Below are 12293 nucleotides of genomic sequence, written 5' to 3' on the forward strand. Positions count from 1 at the left end.
ACTGTAAAGCAGTCCCTTGCGTCCTCCATCAAGCCACGGGCGATGACCAGACGAAATGTTACAGACCACCTATGCCGTCACGTGATCTACAGATCCGGAAAACAGCGGCCAGGCAAGTCAGTCCTATAGAGAGATTGTGTATCCTAGAGTATGTATCCATGTATGATCATGCTACTACACAGTATACCGCCCAAAGTATAAGCCAGCTGTGGATGGTTTCCTCATTCAACATTCCTTCACGATAATCCTTTACATAAAGAAGCTTCTGTTGTCTCTTTGGGTCAGCACCTCACGCGACAGTGACGTTTTCGTCTGCATTCAATCATCTCCACAGCCGGGACGCACGCACAAGGCCCACTATGTGCTCGGCCACTATTACACTCCAATCTGCACTTCTCACTAGCAAGAGTTCCTCGTGACCTTTTCGAAAGAACAGCAGTCATGGAGTGAGCAAGAACGATCCCGTAGGTGCACTGTGTGTTTCCACGTGAAGATGCGCTATTTGTTATTTATTACGAGAAGGGAGGATAGGCAACTTCTGAGCCGGCTATCCAAAAAGTGTCGTCGTTAATATTGTTACGATGAGAGGTGCCTATCTGAAATGCAAGGATGAACGATGATAATGGACGGCTCCTCTGAGGAGCCGCTTAGAGTCCAGGCAAACTGCATTCTATTCTTTCATCGTAGCAACAATTACTAGGGGTCCCTTATGCTACAACTAAGATGACTCAGCTCAATGACATGACGACCACTTTTTTTTTTTTTTGCTGAGTCATCATCACTCTGAAACCCCAGTATAGTTATATATTGCAAGTCATGTTTTTTTGCAAGTCACCCTTACTATGATTCACCAAACTCAAACCATGAATCAACACTTTTTTTGCTGAGTCACTCTCCCTTGGATCCTCAAATCTCACATATATTTTTTGCAAGTCACTCCCAGACTCCATGACCCCTTGATTCACTCTTAATTTACACTTAGTTCAATCTTGATTCGCCCTATCACTGCTTGGTTTCCCTTCATTCACTCTTAATTCACTTTCATCTACTGTTCATTATCTTAGCTCACGCTATCTCATCATTACCTTTCGTTTAACTCCCATCACCCACCTAAATTCCTTTAATTCACCATCAATTCACTCTTAATTCACCTTATTCACCTCTCTGTATACCCACTATAACTTCAGTTTACTCGCTTAATCATACTTCCACCCTTAATCGCAGTTTTGTGTGCATTATCGTGTCATATCCTAAGAGGACCATTTCGTGTCGACGACGCGGTTTTGAAACAGCCTTGAAACGGAGACGTCACCATGAGATATATGAGGCTTTCGCCTTAATATGAAGCATCACGCTCGAAATATAAAGAATGTCCCGACGGAACAAAACAGTCCTACCTAAATATAAAACACGCCTTAGCTAAACGCACACAAACGCAAGAGCCTAAACAAGCCTACACACAAAAGCAGTCACCACAAGTATGCTCGAAACAGCGTTTGCTTTTTCAAACGAAGCTATACGCACTGCCAGTAGAGCTTCCTGCAGGAAGAGAAGCGAATGTCAGTGTTCGGGGGCTCGACCAGCTGCATGTTCGCGAGTGAGTGCGTTCGTATTTGATTTCCACGGCCGGAAATCAGTTTTCGGGTGGGTACGAGCGCAATGGCCCTTAATTGATTCCTCGGCGACCGCCGCCACGTCAACAGTGCGACCCATCCTCCCTGAGCCCACGGAGCTCCTACCAGACTCGGCACAATGCAGCCTCCTCGCCTGACGTCTGTGCGGCACACCCCTTCCTTTCATTCGACGCTTCATTGCATCTCACCACCCTCCATGGCGCGCGAAGTGAAGGCCGGGGAGTCCGGGGTTGTAATCCCGCGTTGGTCAGGGGTTCCAGCTCGGACCTCGACAACAATGAAGCCCGTGGCTCTCTGTAGGCGTGGCAGGGATCCTGCCAACCTATACGAGCAGCAGTGAGCACCGCTCTTCAAACAAGTGAGTTGTACTGGCGGAAGTTTTCAAGCCACGCGTACACTAGTGCGGTGTTGGCTTTCGGGGGACGAGCTCTTTTGCTCTCTGTAGACAACGTCGCCTTGCAGATACTATGACGGCGCTTCTTGCGGCGTGGCGCGGCCCATCATGTGAGTCACACGGAGCGCGGTTAAGTATAGATCCATTGTGTGTAAACGAAGCCTCGATAGATTTCGTTTGCAGATTGATTCCCCGCAGTGTAAGCGCCCTCTGCAGGCTGCGCAATAGACCGCGATTGTGTGCCGTCACATGCGGGTTTTTTTTATTCAAAAATATCGTTTTACGACTGCGACAATGATGAAGCGTGCATGTTGCTCGACGTCCTTTCCTGCACATTGGGAATGGCGACGGTTTCATCGTTTATTTTAAGGCTCTTCAGATTCAATGAAGGTTATAACTAGTTTAGGTTAGACACATTTTAACTAAAAGCTTTCAACGGAACCATTTCGCGAATTTACCGGAAGCCTATGTCACCCTCGATTTTTTATAAGTGCTTGTTACCACGCTTGCTGACGCTTACGAATTACGGTGGGTATCTAGCAGTAATATGCGATAAACAATGAATAAATAAACAGAATAAATGAACAGAACGCCATACACATCCCTGTCATTGAGCGCCGTTCGTGCATTTGTGTCATCGACCAATAGCGGATGAAATCACTCCTGGAAATTTCTAACACGACATTCGACAGACCAGAGCGATCAAAGTTCGCAAAAGCGTGACTACTTGAGAGTTCTACTCTGGCTACTAAATATACCCCACGACGTGCTAAGCGGCGAAACGCCGCGCAGTTCATGCAAGGCGCCGGTAAACTGATCCCAACCACTGAGCTAACCAGGCGTTGCATACTGCGCCCTGTACAGCGTGCGCTACATGTGTCTAACTAACAAGCGAGACGCGGTTTCTCGATACAGGTCTGACACATAGGCTGCTTGCTTGCGTTACAACCAACCCCCAGAAAGCATATCGTTCTCTCGTTTGGCACGTATACGGTAGCGAATTGCTGCACGTCGGCGATATCGGAGAAGACGACGACAGTGGCAAGCTCGCCGCTACGAACACGACGGTGGCGCTGAGCGTTACGCGGGTAATTAGGCGCACGCCATGGGTCCGGCTCAGCCATTGCGGTCCCGCTCACGACGCTTTGGAAACTCTTATCTTGCTCGTGCTCCTAATTACTCTCCGGCACTCGCTTAATGGAGAACTGTGGCTAGCCTATATCCCCGCGCCGAGCGTATACACTGCCCGGATCGAAACAAAATGTTCATGCCCACTGCGAGCAGGTATTTATAGCGTCTTGTTTCGCTCGCGAGTTGCGCGCGCTGGACTTTTTGGTGGTCTGCAGGGTGGTAGGAAATATAGGAGCCTCAGAAGCTTCGAAGAACGCGGGTCGGGCATCGCGATAGTGCAGTCTAATGAGCCGAAGCGCGCGCGAACAAGCCGACGTTGCTCGAAGCCGTCGCTCAGGTCTCTTCTCAGCACCCGTCGAAAGACGCTTTTTTTCCGATTTTGCTCCTTCAGCATCATTATCATCAAATCTCGCCTCCTCCTCCTCATCATCATCATTCTTCTGGCTTTCCTAGTCTTAATCTGAATGAATTGGGCGCGCATGTATGCGACTCTCTTCTCGGGGTGCGCTTTTAAAATTCCGCCATATTGCTGAATTCGCCTTTCAGTCGACTCTGAATTTCTAGCAGGGCGGCTACTCTCACTCTGGTTGGCTCGAAACTCAGGCGTGCTGGCATATTCTACGACACGGCGAAATTTGACGGAGAGTGTTCCCGTATATCCGCGGACTTTGACTTTGTTGAGGTCTGCTTCGATGGCGTCATCTTCGCACTTCACCTATTAAAAAACCGACATCGATTCCTCCAGCGGGCGCGTTCGCAACGTGCATTCATCCGCAGTTAGCTAGCACAGAGCAAGTGCACTGTGGCCATGGCGTATAGGCTTTACTAATCGCGTGAAATTGTATTGGCTACGCCACACGCATGCGCACCCGTCCATGTGTTCATTCCCTCAGACTGGCTATGTACGTGCCACTAACTCCTGGACGTCTACATTCGGGACCAGTGCATGCACACACTAGATCACGTACACACGTTCGCGTGCATAGTATCACAGCCTGTGTACTATGCACGCGAACGAGCAGCCGAGCGACCTTGGAAATCGCACGGCGAGTGTTGATCGGGTTACTGCGGCGTGTTCCCGTTATTATCAGTATTGACTAATGGTTACTGTTAATCGGGCTTTCATCGCCTTGTCCACGCGGACTTTCGCTCGCTCCTCCGGGCCCCATGCGGCTTCGTTCTTCCGGCTGCCCGCAGGCTTTCGTGGTTGTCGAGACCTTGGAAGCGCGACCTCCAGACGAAGCAGTGTCGCGCCAAGACTGCGCACGACTGAAGTGACGCCAAAAGCTGTTCATTTATCTAATGGACAGCGTTTGTTAGTTCGCCGTAGTTATACGCTGTGTGCGAGGGTGCAGTCAGACGCCAAAGTTAGTGGGCCCATCTGGCGCTAACTCGTCGTCAACGACTACAAAGGGCTCTTTCAAATGGCACTAAACGGCGACACTACTCCAATATACACACGTGAATGTCTCTTTATAACTTCTTTTACAATTATATTGGGGGGGGGGGGGGAGGGTACATTACTAGCGGAGAAAGTGAAGGCCAATCTTCCGACCAGCAGGGGTGGCTAACTGGCTGTGGCATTCTGCTGCGAAGCACGACGTTGTGGGTTCGATTCCAGGCCGCGGCGCACACGTTCCTATGGCGGTGGCATGGAAGAATGCTGGTGTGTGGTTGGAATGAGTGTAAAGAAACATCGGGTGGTCGAAATAAAATCGCCTTATGTAATATATGCCGTCTTATTTGCAGACATAGTAGGGGTTTCGCAATATATACTTCTTGCTTAACCCCCCCCCCCCTCCCCCATTTTTGAGCAATAATGAAATGCTCTCTCTCTCTCTCTCTCTTGCTAAGCACATGCTCGACGGCAGTATACGTATACCTTGCATATCCTGTTAGCCGCGAGGCAAACAGCTACGGCGAAAACCGCATGGCGGCCCGCGAGCGCAGGTTCCAGTGAAACGTTAGAACGTGCGCGCGGGCCCAGTATGCGTTACCAAGTGTGGCCGAAACACTTGCATAGAAAGAATGATGACCGCTTTATGGAAATGTTGGTCGCAGTATTTGAAATAACGCCGGCCTCACGGGGCTGCAGTAAAACCAGTACGCTGATGGAAAACGTTTTTTTTTTATTGGTTCTGCGAACGCGAAGTGAGTTTTGTATCCGTGTTCGCTACGCAGAGAGTTGTCGCTTGAATCTGGCTGCTACTCGAACGTCACGCAAGAAAGAAAGAAAGAAAGAAAGAAACAAACAAAAGAAAGAAAGGAAGAAAGAAAGAAAGAAAGAAACAAAAAGAAAGAAAGAAAGAAAGAAAGAAAGAAACAAAAAGAAGAAAGAAAGAAAGACAGGAAGAAATAATGAAAGGTGTTAGATTAATCGATCAGCGCCACCTGGCTTGCTCGCTTTCTTCAGACTTCTCAGCCGTTTTTCACATTTTGAATGAATAAATGCACGCTAATGTCACCTATAGAGGTAACCACCACATGTTTCTAGTCTCACGCCAATGAGTTGGAAACGAAGACGGAAATTGCGAAAATCGTGGTTTCCCCTCGCAAGACAAATGACCGCCACGCAGAACGCATGCAATAAGAATAAAAATGGAACATAATGGGCTGCGTAAAAATCGAACAGTTCGGGAGATTTGCTCGGAAGTTTTCTCGGTAAAAATGGTTCATTATGTGCTAAGGTAAAATCTCGTTTTTTGGATGCTGGCTTACAACATTATATTTACTTTTGAAATAGACTGCGCAGCGCTGAATCCATTTCTGTAGAGTGCTTTCTGCTTCTTATATGTTTTTTTTTTTAAAACCATAGAGAAAAAAAAAACATCACCCGTGGCACATGGCGTAATTTTAGTCATTGAGCTGAATGACTGGAAGCGGCGGGCATTACTTGAACGAGAAATGAGAATGCATAATCGACTAAATAAGAAAAATCACTAATAAACATTTATTATCAATTAATTTGCAGCGCATGTTGCAATATATTAATTGTAGCCGGTTAGTTTGCAAGGCATATCCACTTGGAACGAATTGTAAGGATCGAACGGGTTTCGAGATATGCGCCGGGAAACGGGCGCTAAAAATGCACTGTTACTCCACTTGCTTCTTTAAGAAGCCGCCGTTTGATGCATTGAAGCACATCAGTAACTGGAACGCTCTTGTATTTTGTCGCACGCTTCGGGAATATATCTAGAAACTGGTGTTATCATGAAAATTCGTTCCAAGTGGTGACGGCGTGAAGACTCATTATTTTGTACTCTGGCGAAGAAGAGCTAAAATATGTTTCATTACGACATTGTTTAATCCCGAGGGTGGTACATTGTCTCACTACCTTTACGTACAGCGTTGGCAACCACGAAGGAAGTACTGGGAAATGTGGGCCGATCCCGGAGCCTTGTGCAGTATAACACAGCGCCTGAAGCGAGCTAGCTTTCACGAGGAAAGAATAGGAGAAAGTGATGCGGTCTGGTGTTTAAAATCAACTTGTTGATATATGCCACTTGATGCACGTGAAAGACAGCGCTACGCCTGTGGCCATAGAGTTTCTCACTATATTACCTAGTGGGAAAATCTGGCGCTGCTGCGCTGTGGTATGTTTGGGAATGCCGGTACATTGTGACTTCGGATTGGCATCGTTCTTGGAGAGCCAGAACGCCCTAAGATGCGCCTGGCTAGCTCCGTTTCGTCTGTCACGATGATTCATTTCCTGCTGAAACAGCACGTAAAAAGCTGTTTTAGCTTTATTATTACACAAAAACTTTTTTTTTAATTTTCAGGACTTATTATTGGATGTAAAATTATATGAAACGTAAAAAATATCAGCTGGCCGCTAAAATTGGAGGACAGAAGACAGGATTCTCGCTTGCTTTGTTACAACTTGTCATCTGTTCTTGCTTTTCTTCGCTTGATTCTGGATTGTAGGTGAGTGAACTTTATTGAGAGATGTAATATGGGTGAATGAAAGCCTTTTACGTAGATTTTATTTTAAGAACGCGTTATTTGTGTAGCCACATCCACGTTCTAGACGAAGCCTCGTACAACACCAGCCAACACAAGCCTCGCAGACACACATCCCGTCATTCCCATGACGGCACAGCGCTCCTTCATGAAACTCGCATAGACGGTGGCGCCAGATTACCCTCTAGGTGTTATAGTGAGAAACTCTATGCCAGTGGCTGACTCGAGGGTGGCGTATGCAAACCCGAGCATGGACTCTCGTTCGTGCATGTGCGACGAGGTGCACGGGCCAGTCGTCTGAAAGAGAATATGTAGTTACCGATGGCACGAGATCAGTACGCCGTGCTATCGTACATTATTATAATTAACCCGGATTGCCCAGCTAGCGTTACGGTGTGCACTTTATAGAACAATGTCTTTGCTCTTTGATGAATAGTCATTTTAAGGACTCGTGCAAGCACGTCATGTCGAAGTGAGCCGACTGATGAATAGTATAAGCGGCGCATAACGAAGACGGAAGAAACTTAGCTATCATATCTTCATACCTGTTTCTACGTGAGGTAAATAATAAATGTTCGTTCGAAAACATAATAGCTGAGAAGAAAAACACTGCGAAATACACGTCATATATTAAACCCTGCAAGTAGGAGCTCTAGACAAAAGTTCTCGAAACCACTGAAATTGGTAAAACGGCCACGAGCTGGACGTGTAAGAACGCCCCAGTAAAGGATGAGAACTGAAAGAGGGGGAAAAAAAAAGAAACGGGACACTACGTCCTCAGCATAAAGGCACACAAATCTTATTCCGCCTGCTTTAACTGGTATACGTATGTGATGTACCAGAAACTGTAAGACTGCTTTGTAACTAGCTAAAAGGACGACATAATTTTTCTGAACCATCTCCGAATAACTTTTGAAAACACCGTAATCTCAATCCTCATACGATAAGCTATCTCATTCTATCTAAAAGTGATGAGGTTACTATTGACATGAATCTTGCGCCGTTGCACAGTTTACGGGAAACTCGCACATTCGACCCGAATGCAGAACCGATTGCTTCTTCGCAAACACATTTCATTCGAATTATTTTACAGTTGAAACGCTTTTGCGATCAAAGTGAATTCCCGCCTGAGTGGTATCCTGTGTTGATGAAGTGTATCTGTTTTGCTCCCTCTTAGAGAACTGTTTGCATAATCAATTGCACTGTGTAGTGTTTGTTTTTGGGCTTGTAGACGCAAACTATGGCTGTGTATCAAACTATGGCGCTATGTATCAAGCCCGCATTTCTTTTCTATTCATAATTAGGCCACGAAAGAAATAAGGAAAGTGATATTGGCCTATAGTTTAGTAGTAAGGGGTTGCTGAAGGCCGAGCTTCGCTTCCACCATCGGACACTTGATTTCTTTTTCTTTTTTTGAAGAGGCCCGACACGATGAGAGACAGGAACCTACCTACCTGCCTCAATGTGTCTGGTATGAGCCAAACAATGCTTCGTGCTAGAAAAAGACAATATTTTGGTGGCACACGCACCAAGAGAATGTCTCTTCTTCCCGCGTGCTCCAGACGTGTGATCTCGGCTTTCGGTCATCGCAGTCTTCTTCTTCGAAGACATACCCGTGTAAACTTTACCACTACTTTCGTTTTTTTTTTTCGCGCTGCCAAAGCGTGCGAAATACCGCGCATTCCCAACGGCAGGTGCAAACCGGAATTCACCACACACCTCCAGTCAAAGCAGCCCACCCGAAGCGCAGGTGAAGCCGTGATCCGTCCGGACCCATCCTGACGGCAAACCCGTCTAGCAGTGTCACTGCCTCTTCCCCCAATCTTTCCCCAAACACGAAAAGAAAGAAAAGAAGCGAGAACACTTCCCACTCTCGTTGCACACGGCTTCCCCCTTCGCTTCCTTGTCGTTCGCAACATAATGGAATCGCGCTAAAAGCAACACCGCCCACCTTACCACCCGCGTCTTTCCGCGAAAACATGCCGCCTCCCCACGCAGCACGGTGACGTTCAATGGGGCCTGCACTGCAGGAAGCTGGCTCCCTTCTTCCTTTCTGTGTCCCCTGTACACAACCACACCGTCGTGACTGCGGCGAGGAGCTGTGCCTGTATACAGCCGATATATCGGTGCAGTACTTGTGCGTACTTGTTTCACTGCTTATTTACGCCGACATCGCTGAGACAGCGCACAGGCAGCAATGGAAGAGAAGGCAACACTGCACAGAAGAGCTTCGGAATCACACGCAGGTTTCGCGTTGCTTTCTTGTTCCTTTTGGTGCACGCTGCCTTTGCACGATAAAAGCCACGATAAATAAAAAAAAAGAAAAAGAAAGAAAGCGGTACAAGCGCAGAAAAGCTACAGAGGATATGTCGAGGGGGGAGAGGGGGAAGGGCTGGAGAAGCGCGCCGAGCTTTAGCGTTAGGGAGCGTGCATAAATCGATGACACACGGTGTGGGAGGGCTCCGTTCGGAGTGTCCAGCGTTGACAACCTCCCAACGTGTGTCTTATGACGTGCTTCCTCCGAAGTGCAGAGGAGAAAGCTTTTACCGCCTTCACGGTGTCATCGTTAGTGCGAGAATCCGCTATACCGTCGTCTGTTATCGCGGGCTTGGGAGCCCCCTGGCGCATTCCTTACTATTCACAATTGAACCCTTGCTGAGTGGTGTCCAGGCAGGCAGGGGCGTTCAGAGGCACTCTTGGTGTTCTGGGGCTACCTTAAGGCTGGGTTTTCTCTATGTAGGTGCTTTCTTTCACGAGAGCGTTGACGCAGGGTGGCTGGTACATGTCGTAATCGAAAAAGCGCGAAATAAAGGGACAAAGCAAGAACACAAACGACCAAGCGCTGACCTGCGACTAAGGTTTATTGCCCACTGGACACGGAATAAATACACTGGAATGATAAAAATACGAGGGGAAGGGAGTCCGGACAAAGTGATTACATATAATTTCATATCAAGTGCCCGTAACCCAGCCGCGCACGTGGACAAACAACGTTGGAAATTCCACCGCTCTGTCTAAAATATTAATTAAATGCGTGTTAATGCATGCTCTACTTATGGCTTTCTTTAAATGCTGTGCTATATGCTTCGTATAGGTTTCGCGTGTTCCCTGACTTGCACACTTTTTTTAGAATGGTTGTGTCACGCAGTTTCGGAAGGGCATCCGCATTCTATGCCAGTGCAGTGCCAGGTTGCTGCCTGCTTCAATTTCAAGCGTGTTCCCTTGCGTTGTATAATCTACGTTCCCGTTGCACCGCGTGCCGTGCCCCGCGGAAGACACGCAACAACGTGGAAAGAAGTGCAACGCGGTACAACAGAGGCCATGACCTCTGTTGCCTTCATCGCTTTATTGTCGCCGTTGAGGTGATCGCCGTTGTCGCCATCATCGTCGTTTCAACTTTGTCGCTCGTCATAATGAAACCAACTACCGCTCTTGCGAGTGACAGTGAAGCAAGCGTTCGTTTAAGCGAATCTTTACAATCATTTACCGCCGCATTATGAGCGCTCAATGAGGCAGGCTTACCAAGCAATGGCGGTTGAAGGCGTGACATCACGTTTAGGGGTGTGCAAGTATAGTAACCCTTGAGACTGAATAGAATATAAATTGAATAGATCCAAAAGCTAATAGAATATCGAATACTTCTCCAATAGTTTTCGAATAATGAACAACCTTTTTCACCGTTAATATAATAAAATTAAGTTCACATCCTTGTACATTCACAACAGTAGAAAGCTGCTGCCATTACATATTATACGGCCGTTTATTTGAAGCACAAATGTAGCATTAAGCAAATAATAATTTCGTATACTCAAGACTCCACAACATTTGCATACTACACTACGTAGCTTCTTGTGTTTGCATGTCTGCCACTGTCGCAGGGAGAAAAAATGATCTCATTCCTTCTACGTACAATTTCACGTTTGATTGCCCTCAGTGGACGGTTCAAAATATTGAAATACTACTAAACAGTTATTCCTATTTACAAATATTGACTATTCAGTTCGGAGACGGAATCGAATTTGGCAACATTCGATCCGTTATCCGAAAGTTTCGAGTATTTGCACACCTCTCTATACACGTTCGCATGTCAAAGATGCTGTCCGCTGTATAGGAGAACCGCTGCATAAAACGGGCTCTCTCACGTCAGAGTGAAAGGCGTGTTATATGCGAGGCGACACGAGGAAGTGATGATACACCTGAGACGCCGAGGGGCGTTGCCGATTAAACACGTCGGGCCCCTTCAAGGGCACGCGTCGAAGCGCCAACATCCGGTCCGGAAGCGATGCCAGGGAGGAAGGTCCTTCGCGAGAGAAGCCAACAACCTGACGTGCCGCACAGGTCTGTTGATACGCAGCTCTTGTCGTCTCTTCTATACGTGAGCACAAGAAGATCCGCAGGAAAGCACAGTCCCTAAAGTACACTATAGGGCCTCTTCCAAGGTCGTGAGAAACAACCGAACATATATAAAGCTGCTTTGAATGCTCTTGTTTATTTGCGTTTGCAGAAAAACATCTCTTTAATTACTGTGGGCTTTAACGGTCACACATTGCACAGTTGGTTATGAGGGTTGCAGTGGTGGAAAGCTCATTAATGTTGAACACCTATGGTTATATTACGCATGCCTAAATCCAAATACACGAGCGTGTTCGTTCGTTCGTTCGTTCGTTCGTTCGTTCGTTCGTTCGTTCGTTCGCTCGTTCGTTCGCTCGCTCGCTCGTTCGTTCGTTCGTTCGTTCGTTCGTTCGTTCGTTCGTTCGTTCGTTCGTTCGTTCGTTCGTTCGTTCGTTCGTTCGTTCGTTCGTTCGTTCGTCACGCTTTAGTTCAGGTATTGCGACGACGAAAAGCAAATAAAGTTTTTGAGCAGGCGTACGATCGAACCAACGACCACTAGCGCCAAACCGAGCTTACTAAACACGGCCGCTTTGCGCCAAGCGAACGGAAAACACTCATCTAAAGTGGAGAGCCGTCTTAAAATAACACGCCTCGGACCCTCTCCGCAAATTCTACTCCTATTTTTTTCTATTTAATAAGTGTATCATCATTATCATCGTCGTATAGGGGACGTACAGGGCAGGGCCTTCAGACCACAGAATCAGTGCCTCACTTCAGTTTTGTCAATTATCATTTTATCATAATACGCCACGGTCGATCCTCTGATATATATATTTTTTTTC

Source organism: Dermacentor silvarum, chromosome 3 (assembly GCF_013339745.2).
Source record: "Dermacentor silvarum isolate Dsil-2018 chromosome 3, BIME_Dsil_1.4, whole genome shotgun sequence".
Lineage (NCBI taxonomy): Eukaryota > Metazoa > Arthropoda > Arachnida > Ixodida > Ixodidae > Dermacentor > Dermacentor silvarum.